Here is a 10,479-nt window from a genome sequence, read left to right on the forward strand (position 1 = left end):
ATTCTCAGCTGTATATGTGGTTAATATTTTTTGGTTCAACCGTAATAGCCCAATGTGGGCCACACTAAAGAAAACTATTTAAAATCAATAAACGTTGCAAACGTTAAATTAGAAGTATTTAAAACTGACGGGTATTTTGTTTAACATCTGCCTCAAATAAATCTGCTTGCAGTGTTAATCTTCTTTCACCTTTGATTTGTTCTGTTAAACCACAGTTGGCTTAAGCATTGTGCCACTGCCTGACTAATTTCGCAATCGGCGCTTGGTGTTCACTACAAGGGAGTACAAGGTTCCATGGTGACGGACGTCCCTCCTTCAGTACGCGCCCGTGAGTTATTTCCTCGGCCTGCATTCAGGTTCTGAAAGGGGTGAGTTCATTAGCTAGGGGGTCTGCTTCACAGAGCTCGCCACTGCCCAGAATGCACCAGGCACGTCTAGGGGGCGAGAGCGAGCTAACGGTGACGCCACATCTTGGCCCGCTGCGCGGACATATGGCAGGTGACAGTGACCCGGGCCGCCCGCCTTGGTGCGCGCGTTTGCCGGAGCACAGATTATCCCGGCTTCCTTCATATCGCAGGCCCTTAAAAAAAGCCCCTCTCATGGCCGCCGTAATGAAGATCACATACCGCCGAGGGAGACGCTGCCGTGAGACCGCGTTGCTATGCCAACCGGTTACTCAGCTACAAGCACAGCACAGAAATCCACTTAAATTACAACAATCTCATTACTCTATCATTACCATCCCAGCCCCCACCAACCCTAGCTGTCTTCTGTCCCCATTGTCCTGCTATTTGAACCGAAAGTGATTCCCAAAGGACCATTAGACGCTCGGCAGGGAGGAACACGGAATCTGTTAGCTCTGTGTTTTCATTTCCTGAAGTATGAACTTGATCTTACGTAGATGAGGCGCACAGACATTCAGGCAGCGGTATGTGGACCTGCGTGCGTCATCTCTCCAACTTCCAGATGAGATCACTCTGCCACGAATGTCCCCTCAGAGCTGCATACCTGGAATGAATCGCTCTTAAGCGGGACAAAGCTACCTGAAGGCTCTGTGAGAAATTAGTAAAAATCATGACCTACATATATTATGTAGCTTATTTATAAACTCGCCACACTTGCCAGTCTTTTTAAAGCAAACAAAGGATATATACAAACATATGACCCCGACGTCAATGCACTTCAGTGTGGTGGTGAGGAGTCGTTTGGGGCTTAGCCAGCGTCTGTGGCAGCCTTTGTGCGTGGACCGAGCCACCTGCGATGGCCGCCTGCGGCCGGGCCTGAATGATATACCTGTTTCCATGGCAACGCAGGGAAGCAAAGCTGGAATAAAGGGAGTCACGACGACGGCCTTCCCTGGGTGACAGACAGCGATACTCTTTGTGGACAGGAAGCATGTGAAAAGCCGCCCTCATTTGCATTCCGGGGCACGGGCGCAACCCAAAGATATTTCATGCATAATTGTTGCCTCCTGAAGCTACTTTGCAGAAGCAGAATCCTCCCCCAGGCTGCCCCCCTCCCCCCCCCCCCCACTTTAAACAACCCTCACCCGGAAGCCTCACCACAGAAATGTAGGATGCAGGGTTATTACGCATTCCAACATTCTTGAACCTGAAATGTGCCCCCAGTACAGATGGTTTGGACGTTGCATAGGACCAGAGAGCAATATGCAGAGTCGCTTGTTTCCTGACTCAGCGTTCCTGGCGCCTTAGAGCTTTCGATGTCCGTTACCGTTTATGATGCTACGCCTTATTTCTGTGTGCGGTTAATGTAAACACGGTCAGCGTGTGCCGGTCACGCTGAAGGCGGCTCGCAGCTACAAGGTTAGATGTTTCCCTTGCAGAAGTAATTATCACCATTGACTCCCAGATCTACATAGATGGTTTTACAATGTATCCATTTATTTGACGGCGCTTAATCACAACTGTCTTTGACTAACAGAGGGATGCCTGCATCCCGCATGCATTGCAGCCGCGGCCGCATGCGGAGTGGTATGTGTGCGTCGCATGGCGAGGATGCAGCGGCTGAGCACGTTCTGCAAGGGGCCCCATCCAGCCGTCGGCTGGGCCATTGTCGCCCCACTGGGCGGACGGCTGACCCCCGGGGGCCCCCCAGGACACAATGGCTTTTGATACAAGGTGGGGAGAAGCGCCTCCCGGCCCTCAATGTAGACGGCCATTGACGGTTAAATCAATTCGGGATGGTGACACCCCAGCTATACTGCCGACTGCCAGCATTGTGGATTACAAAACGAGGATATGCCCCTCCCCGAACCCTGTCCCGGCCCCGCCCACTCCCCCTCCCCCTTTATGTGCTTCGACGCAGTGCAGGGGGGTGGGGGCCGGGCTGGGGTGTGGTGGATGGCGGGGGTTGATGCCGAAGAATAACAATGGGATGAAATCTGTGGTGAAAGAGCTGAGGGGGTGCAGAGCAAACGGGCTTGTTCCGGAAGGTGCCGCAATGCAAGAAAGCGGCGGCGAGGCGCGTGGGAAGAAGCCGTCCCCAAACGCGTACGTCCCCAAACGCGTACGTCCCCAAACGCGTACGTGCTCGGCCAGCCTGTCGAGGCTCTCTGGGGATTTTTTTGCTTTTTTTTTCTCCCCCTCTCACACTGGGTTGGGTCACTGTGGGGCATAAAGCCCTGCGAGGGGTTTCGGTTCCGAGCGGGTGGTCCGGGACAGAGGGGTTGTGTTGTGACACAGCATGTTTGCCGGGAGACGGAGAGGCTCTGTGGTCTTCAGCAGAAAGAACTCACTGCACCACGCGACAGAAGACCACGTCTGCCCTCTCCAGGCTGTGCTGGCATTACCTGTCAGCCAACTGAAGAGGAGGGGAGGGCTTGGCGCTGGTGGGTTCATCTCCATCTCAGTGCAGATAAAATGGAGGTTTCTTAGCCGTAAAGGATGAAAGACGCCCTGTGGTGTCTGTGCCCATCAGCGCTCCTTAGTCATGAAAGAGCGGCATGCTTAGCTAACCAGTATCTGCCACAGGGTGCAGCATAAACAATCCACAGCATTCATCGGGCCGGCTCGCCGCACGGACGGAGTGGCACACAAAGCGGGGGGAGGGGGGGGGGCGGGGTGAGGGTGGGATTGTGGGGAGGGCCAGCAGATGTACCGGGAGCCAGAGGTGGTCCACAGTTGCCATGGCGACCATGCGGGCTCAGGGAGCGGCGAGCATATTGAGAATGCAGAGAGCCAGTCCCCAGAGATCCCTGAATGGATTTAAGATGGCTGTTTGAGGGAGAGAAGGAGTGAGAGTCGGGAATGAAAGACGAGGCAGACAGACCTAGCGTCTCCTGTCCTGAGTGTTAGAAACATGCACAGGGAAAACGTGAATTCGGCACGGCTCAAAGTGGAGACATTTTATTTCGCATTTGTGTCTTTCAAATTTCGGTTTGCTTACACAATTCCTAATCGCTCCAAGCTGAATGTGTACGTATTTGCTAAAGAGAATATTCTCCCATTAGTCAAAAATGCTGTTTTACTTAAAGCTGCAATTCTGTCTTTCCAAAAATCTCAGCTCAAGTCAAATTTAGATGTCTTTTCTTTTAATTCTTGGGAAGACAACACGTTTTACAGCTCTGTTTCCATGGTCACCGTAACCAAGTGACAAAGCAAAGAAAGGGGGCTGGGTTTTTTTTTCCAAATGTCACCTTTTTGCTTACACATGGGAATTAAAAATATGATATATGCAGACAAGTGATGGTAAGGACGTGTTTGGGTATTTTTTTCTGTTTACATAATGGTTTCACATCATGAAACCATGGATCTGACATATTGTAAGCACCACAGATAAAACACGTTTTTATTGTTTATTGTTGAAAATCGTAAAATGTACCATGTGTAAATTCAGGCAATTCATTTTGTCATTTAGTCTTCAGACAGAAAAAATTGCTCTCCAAGAAAGAATTCAGACTCAAAAATTATAAACAGATTAAAAAAAACACAGATTATTTTGTCGCTATTATGTAACATATGGGATTACCTAGGTCAGGTGTCACTGAGTTCTTTTGCCAGTGACATTGTGAGCATTTTCATCTGAAGGTGTTCTGAGCATATAAAAAAGGGTGGTTCTCTTGTGTGTGTCGCATACATTATTAAAATGCTTGTTGCTCTCTGCATTTTGAAGAGGTTTCGTCATCCTCTAATTTACAATTACAGGTCAGAGGTCATAAGGGGGGGGGCGACGGCGAGTGGCTCAGCAGACTCAGTCTCTGTGCCTATAATCAGTAGATCGTTGGTTTGAACCCAAGCCTTGGCAGAACAGTCACATGTCCGTGGGCCCTTGAGCAAGGCCCTTAACCCCCAGCTCCAGGGGCCCCGCACATCAGCTGACCCTGTACTGTGACCCCCAAGCTATGGAGAGCAAGATGGTGTCGGCAAAGAGAAGCATCCCAACGTACCTGTATGTGTACTTGTGCAAATGGCAAACAAAGCATGTTGCATGTTGTTGTTATTGTAAAGGGAGGGTTGGTGTTGCAGAACCCCTGCAGAAAAATCATACATGCTAATAAGCTGCTGCTGTGCTGCGTTATTAGTGTTTATCCAAGGACCTATAGAAGATACTCTTCCAGTCAACAAAAAGGCAAGCAAGCTGCAGAACAAGTTAGTTTCCTAAAGCAAGGTTTCTCAACCCAGTCCTCGGGGACCACCAGACGGTCCACGTTTTTGCTCTCTCCCAATTGGCAGGGAATTGGGAGAGAGCAAAAACATGGACCGTCTGGTGGTCCCCGAGGACCGGGTTGAGAAACCCTGTCCTAAAGCATCCACTTAAAATGGCAAATCCCGAGGACTCAAGAATGATATGGGGTTGAATAGCAACACAACAGACTACAACTGGTGTAAAGGAAGGTCAGATGTACCAAAGCAAGAGGCTCCAGTGTCAGGTAATGATCAGTCTTTATCATTTTCGTACCTGCGTTCAATCTCGCATGTAAATGTTGACATTGGCATGCACCTGAGGGACTTTCACAGCTCTTCACAGTATACTGTTCCAAAGAGTGCTCTGAACATCGTGTGATGTGTCAATGGCTGCGGGCTGAAGGCCCCCCGCCCCCCACCTTTATTGTGAAGTCTGGTTATCATGTTTCACGCCCCGACAGCCATGAAGTTCGGAGACGTCCTTTCTAGGTTTCTTCCGTACCAGTGTATCTGCAGTGAATCATGCACAGTACGAAAAAAACACTGGCTTTGAGGAATTCTCGCAGACGTATAGCGTGTTCCACGTATGAGTGAGCAAATAAACCGTAACAATAATATCTTCCCCGCTTTGGTTGTCATCTTCACCGAGTCCGCATATCGCCCCAGGGTTTGAGACAGGCCATGTCAGTCCATTTCTGCACACGCACATGTGAAGTGCAATTTTGAGACACAGATTCAGCAGGTCCACACATTTTTGGGCTGTGGGAGGAGACTGGGAGTGGTGGTGGTGGGGGGGGGGTTAACTGCATGAACAAGGGGCAGCAACGATCCCAAAATCCTGGGGGCAGCAATGAGCCCAAAACCCTGGGGGCAGCAATGAGCCCAAAACCCTGGGGGCAGCAATGAGCCCAAAACCCTGGGACCCTGAGGCTCCATGCCTCCCTCCCCTGTCATATAGCTTTAGACGTATGCAAATGTGACCTTGATTTTCTCAGATCAACAGCCCTGTGTTCAGTTGCCTCCCTGCTGAACACTCAATACTGCACCTAATCTGTACCCAATGCCGGCCATCGCTATGCACTGCATACCCCCCCGATAGATAGAATGATGACTTTTGCATCATTTCATTTTTTCGGATTAGATGCCAAACTATCTTGCAGTACTTATACTTTGCGCAGTGACAATGAAACAGGAGACGTTACATGCAGTGATTCGCAGGCAGAGAGTCTTTAGGCTCTTCTGTCTTTCCTGTACATCCTCCACAAATGTGCTCAGTCCGTCATTTCCCACAAATCGCAGTGCCCGGAGTGTACGGCCCAGTGGGACCCGAGAGGGCCCTGAGTGGAAGGCCAGCCTTGGGGGGCCCTTTTGATGTCACTTTGCTGTAGGCCACAATGGCCCTGTGCCTGGGGGCCCCGTGCTTCCTGACCAGGGCTGAAAGCGCCCCCCCAGTGTGAAGAATCTGCGGGGGGGTGTGTACAGCCCAGGCACAATGGCCAGGTCCCCATACAATGGCGGGAAGTCCTGCACGCCTGCGCATGGTGACACATCCGGCCCGGGTCGACAGAACGTACCATCCCATTGTTCACTATCATCGGGTGACCGGGGCTCTTGGGGGAGAGGGAGCAGGGGTGCCGGGGCACAAGGACACTAGTGTATCACTTTTCTGTCTTCCAGTGACTGTCTTCCCTTTTCACTGGAAGCCTCAGACACATTCCTGCACTGGGAGTCCGCCCTGTGAAACCAGCAAGACCCCCCTCGCCCCCCCAGGCTTTATTCGCTTCTATTGAGATTTTTTTGATGAAAGGAAGTCGGGCTTTGGTGAGGTGTCAGCCTCCGTTTGCTTGTCTCCCTATCGCCTCCCTCTGGCGGAAGCTCCATAATGCACCATAATTGCTACCATCCCCAGTATGTGATAATTTCATTACCAGCTCTGACAGTCGAACAGAAATGCCTTGAAATCACCTTCTGTGACTTCGCTGGGTCTGCTTTGCTGGAGGATAATTACCGAATTATAGATTCAGGTTACAGCTATTGATGAGTCAATGGGCTCAGGTCTGTCGGTGGCTGCTATTGCGTCATTGCACTTTAGTGGCTTTTCTGGAAACAGTGGGAGTCGCCGAGCTCTTGACAAGTTAATCAAGCAGATAAACGGCAGTGTCGACGCACTGCGGAGATTAAGTTGACTGCCGTTAGTCGAAAAGGAGTACGAGTGACAGCCCACATGAGCCAAAAAGCCGGGGTGAAGATTTAACAGACGCAGATCTTCCCATGTCCTCCAGCCAAAGATTTTTTTCACTAGTTCTTTTAGTAAAGGAGATGGGGGGGGTGAGGCACAGGCCAGTTGTTCCTGAGGTTATCCAGGGTCACAATAGCATGTGCAAGTGTGAGAAATCTGCAATGTGCGCCGGGCCGCACACAGGAAGCAAACGATCAGATTTCCCTTCTGCCGTAGGATCCCTGAGCCCCGAAAGAATGCCGATCTCCTCACAAACATTAGAAACGTTTGGTGACCTTGGTGGTGTCCACCACAATGCTGGGGGCACAAGGTCCACAACAGCGTCCCGATCGCAAGGAAGCCAGAGAGGATATATACCACCACAAAGCATACAGAGAAACATAACAGGGCCTTAGGCTACAACCAGTTGTGTGACTGAGCTTTATAATTAAGCCGATAATTTATAGGCAGTGCAAAAAGCAATTCCGGGGTAGGCTGTAAACCATGGAAGGGCGTGGGTGTTTGGGGGAAAGGGCTGGGGTGGGGGGCAGGCTCCTCTACTCATGGGTGATTATTTGATTGTAGTATTAAGTAAGATCATACTATATATGAGAGGGAGAGAGAGAGAGAATGAGAGAGAGTGTGCTTGTTTACATTAAAGACCAAAATGTGCATTTGAACATCATTATCTCCTCCTGACCACAAATACTAATACATTTCCCCATCCCATTCTCCAGGTTCCCTGTGCCCCGCAGATCAGTTCGGCATCGCAGAGACAGCAAGTTCTCCTCAGAGAAGTACAGTATGGATGCACAATGTTCAATTCACAATTCACAACAGGGTGGATTTGCAATGATCAACATTTCAGGGTAAAAATGTTGTCCGAGGTCATGAAGATGACACAGCTAATGTAATGGATAAAACACATATTCCATTTTGAGGAGGGCAGTTCTAACACAGTTATCCAAAAAAGACAATAGATCTATAATTTTCAATTCTCTATCTTGGGAAAGTGCAGCTCTGCTCACACAACTGCTTTGTGGAAGGTGTGATGGATCTCGGATTCGCTGCTCATCGGTGACGCCTGTGATCACACGCGTGCGGAGGGGAGCCGTGTTTGCTCACCACTCCGCGTCTTCATCGATCTGGAGCTCTGACTCTGACACCCGAGTCTCTGCAGAGTAGAGTCACAGATCGACCTACAGAAGTCAATCCTCATGTCTTTAATGTAAAGTCCTTCATTATTGAGCTGCAGCTTTTAATTCCTTTAGAGACACAGAATAATGTGTGAGTATAAACCAGCCTCTTATTTATACTTTATAGCTGTGATCCCTTTATTATGATTTTTGCACACTTTCGTGCCACTTTTTGGCCAGACCTGGTGTTTTTTTCGTACCATTTGTTGTCTGAACAGCATATCCATTACAACAGGTATTGGTGGTTCATGATTGTTTTATCCTGAAGGTATGTTTGGTGTTTTTGTTGCATGTGCTTGTCGATGTGTAGATTTGCTGAGCGTGTAGCATGGAAATATGACTGGTGGCAGTCAGGAACTACCTCAGTCATCTCCTTCCAAGGATGGAAATGGCCTTGAGCAGACTGCTGACGGTGTAGAAGGAATGCTGTCTTAATGGTTGCCATAGTCGTGGAAATTCATTAAATATGTCATCTCTCCTTCCATCAATCCATCGTTTATAAGCACTGGTCCAGTACAGGCAGACAGAGAGCTTGGAGCCTGATCCAGGAAATACAGGATGGGTTGCCAGTCCATCACGGGGAACTTCAGTATATGATGTTAATTAATAATAATTGAATTCTCATCATTTTACCCACAGCTTTTTCTAGAACGAGGATACATTCACTAGAAATGTCAAAAGCCACATTTCTAAGCATTGTGCTTAAGATATTAACCTCCGTTGATTTGATATGACTATGATTTTCATCATAATGCTCATCTCCATCATTACCCTTCCTGTTGTTAACATAGTAAACTACCCTGTTATCGATTTCACAATCGTGCGTTAGTGCTTATGCTATAAGTTCATATCAGTGATTTATAATCTCAATATTCAGCCTCTGTCAACTGTGCAGCTCATATACAGCTTGGGGACTGTGGATAGATAATGTCGGTCTGGATAGTTGGCCCAGGCTGTTGGGTAAGATGGGCGTCATGATGAGGCCTTCACCCATGGAGGACAGCTTCCCACTGGATCGCCCTCATGACCCAACAGTAGGCGGCCTTCACCCATGGAGGACAGCTTCCCACTGGATCGCCCTCGTGACCCAACGGCGGGCGGCCTTCACCCATGGAGGACAGCTTCCCACTGGATCGCCCTCGTGACCCAACGGCGGGCGGCCTTCACCCATGGAGGACAGCTTCCCACTGGATCGCCCTCGTGACCCAACGGCGGGCGCCAAGCATAACGACGGAAAGAAGGGCGATCCCCACTCCTCTTCATTTTCCTCCTTGCATTGTGAACCTTCGGACTCGCAAACGCAGCTGCGATCACACACGCTGGAAACTCTAAGCGGGGGTGAACACTGGACCGCAATGTGAATTGCAGTCCGGAGACTTCCGAGCAGGGAATCCTAAGTTTCCTCGGCAGCCATTCCCACAGTTGACGGAACAATCCCAGGCAGGAGTGAGATTAGGATTATGCTGAATGTGACAAGCAAGATCCCAGGACAGCTCCAACTGAATGGTATATTTACGGAAGGTTGCAGTTTGTTTTGTAATCTGTTAGCGGCTCAGGGGGTGAGGTTATGTGGATGACATTGCAGCAAAACTAATCTTTGAACTCAGGAGGCACAGATATTCCACTTAGACCTCCCTTGGCATCCTAAAAACCCTTAGCTGTTCGTCATTAGTTTGGCCAAGATACAGTTCAGGCTTCCAGCCAACCGATGAAAAGAAATGAAAAGAAAATCACCCCATTAAGTACCGGGAACCAATGTGTGGCGAGTGGAAATACGATAACTACCTCGGATTTGCGCTGCTGAAAGTTTATGTGGGAGACGAGAGAGCTGCCAACTGAGTGCTACATCGTCTGCTGTTTTTTTCTCCCTTGCCACCTTTTGTGTGATATATTGTAAGATGCGTTTCCCTCCCTTCCCTCCCAGCTGCAAAAATATTTTCTCTGTCAAACATCTGCGGTAGGAATGTGGGGACAGGGGGAGCAGACTTCCTGAGCACGGCGCGGGACGGCTGCAGTCAGGCCGCTGCCCCCCCCCCCCCCCCCCCCACTCCCCCACGCGTCACACGAGAGCCATTAGGGTGGCAGCAGGCTGTCAGCCAATTACGCGACAACAAACCTTCCCCTTACCGACCTGCCCCGCCGCCACCTCCTCCAAATCCCCCCCCCCCCCCAACCCCGTGTCAAAGTAGAAGGCGCACATATCACCGCGTGCTGCCCTCCCGCGCCCCGCTGTTCTGCCCCCACCCTCCTGGTCTTGACGTGACTTGTCCCGATCGCCCCACTGCACTCGCCAGGTGGACGGAGCCATGCAAATATTTTTCTGTCGATGGTGGTTCAAAGGCTGGCGACGGGAAAGAGGCCGATGGGCGTCTGTTTTCAGCAGATGGTGCCACAGCCTCTCAGTTTTCCTTGATGAGCCCGT

General features: G+C 50.0%; 1 long non-coding RNA gene across 1 annotated transcript in view; it reads left to right on the forward strand.

Moving 5' to 3' along the window:
• The window catches only part of LOC111842992 (uncharacterized), a 124,034-nt gene extending 113,989 nt beyond the window's left edge, over positions 1 to 10,045 (forward strand). Inside the window, exon 6 of the long non-coding RNA XR_002838037.2 lies at positions 7,599 to 10,045. This is a non-coding gene — a long non-coding RNA (uncharacterized lncRNA). The remainder of the gene's footprint in view (positions 1 to 7,598) is intronic.
• The last annotated feature ends 434 nt before the right edge of the window (positions 10,046 to 10,479 follow it).

The sequence above is a fragment of the Paramormyrops kingsleyae genome, chromosome 19 (assembly GCF_048594095.1).
Source record: "Paramormyrops kingsleyae isolate MSU_618 chromosome 19, PKINGS_0.4, whole genome shotgun sequence".
Taxonomy (NCBI): domain Eukaryota; kingdom Metazoa; phylum Chordata; class Actinopteri; order Osteoglossiformes; family Mormyridae; genus Paramormyrops; species Paramormyrops kingsleyae.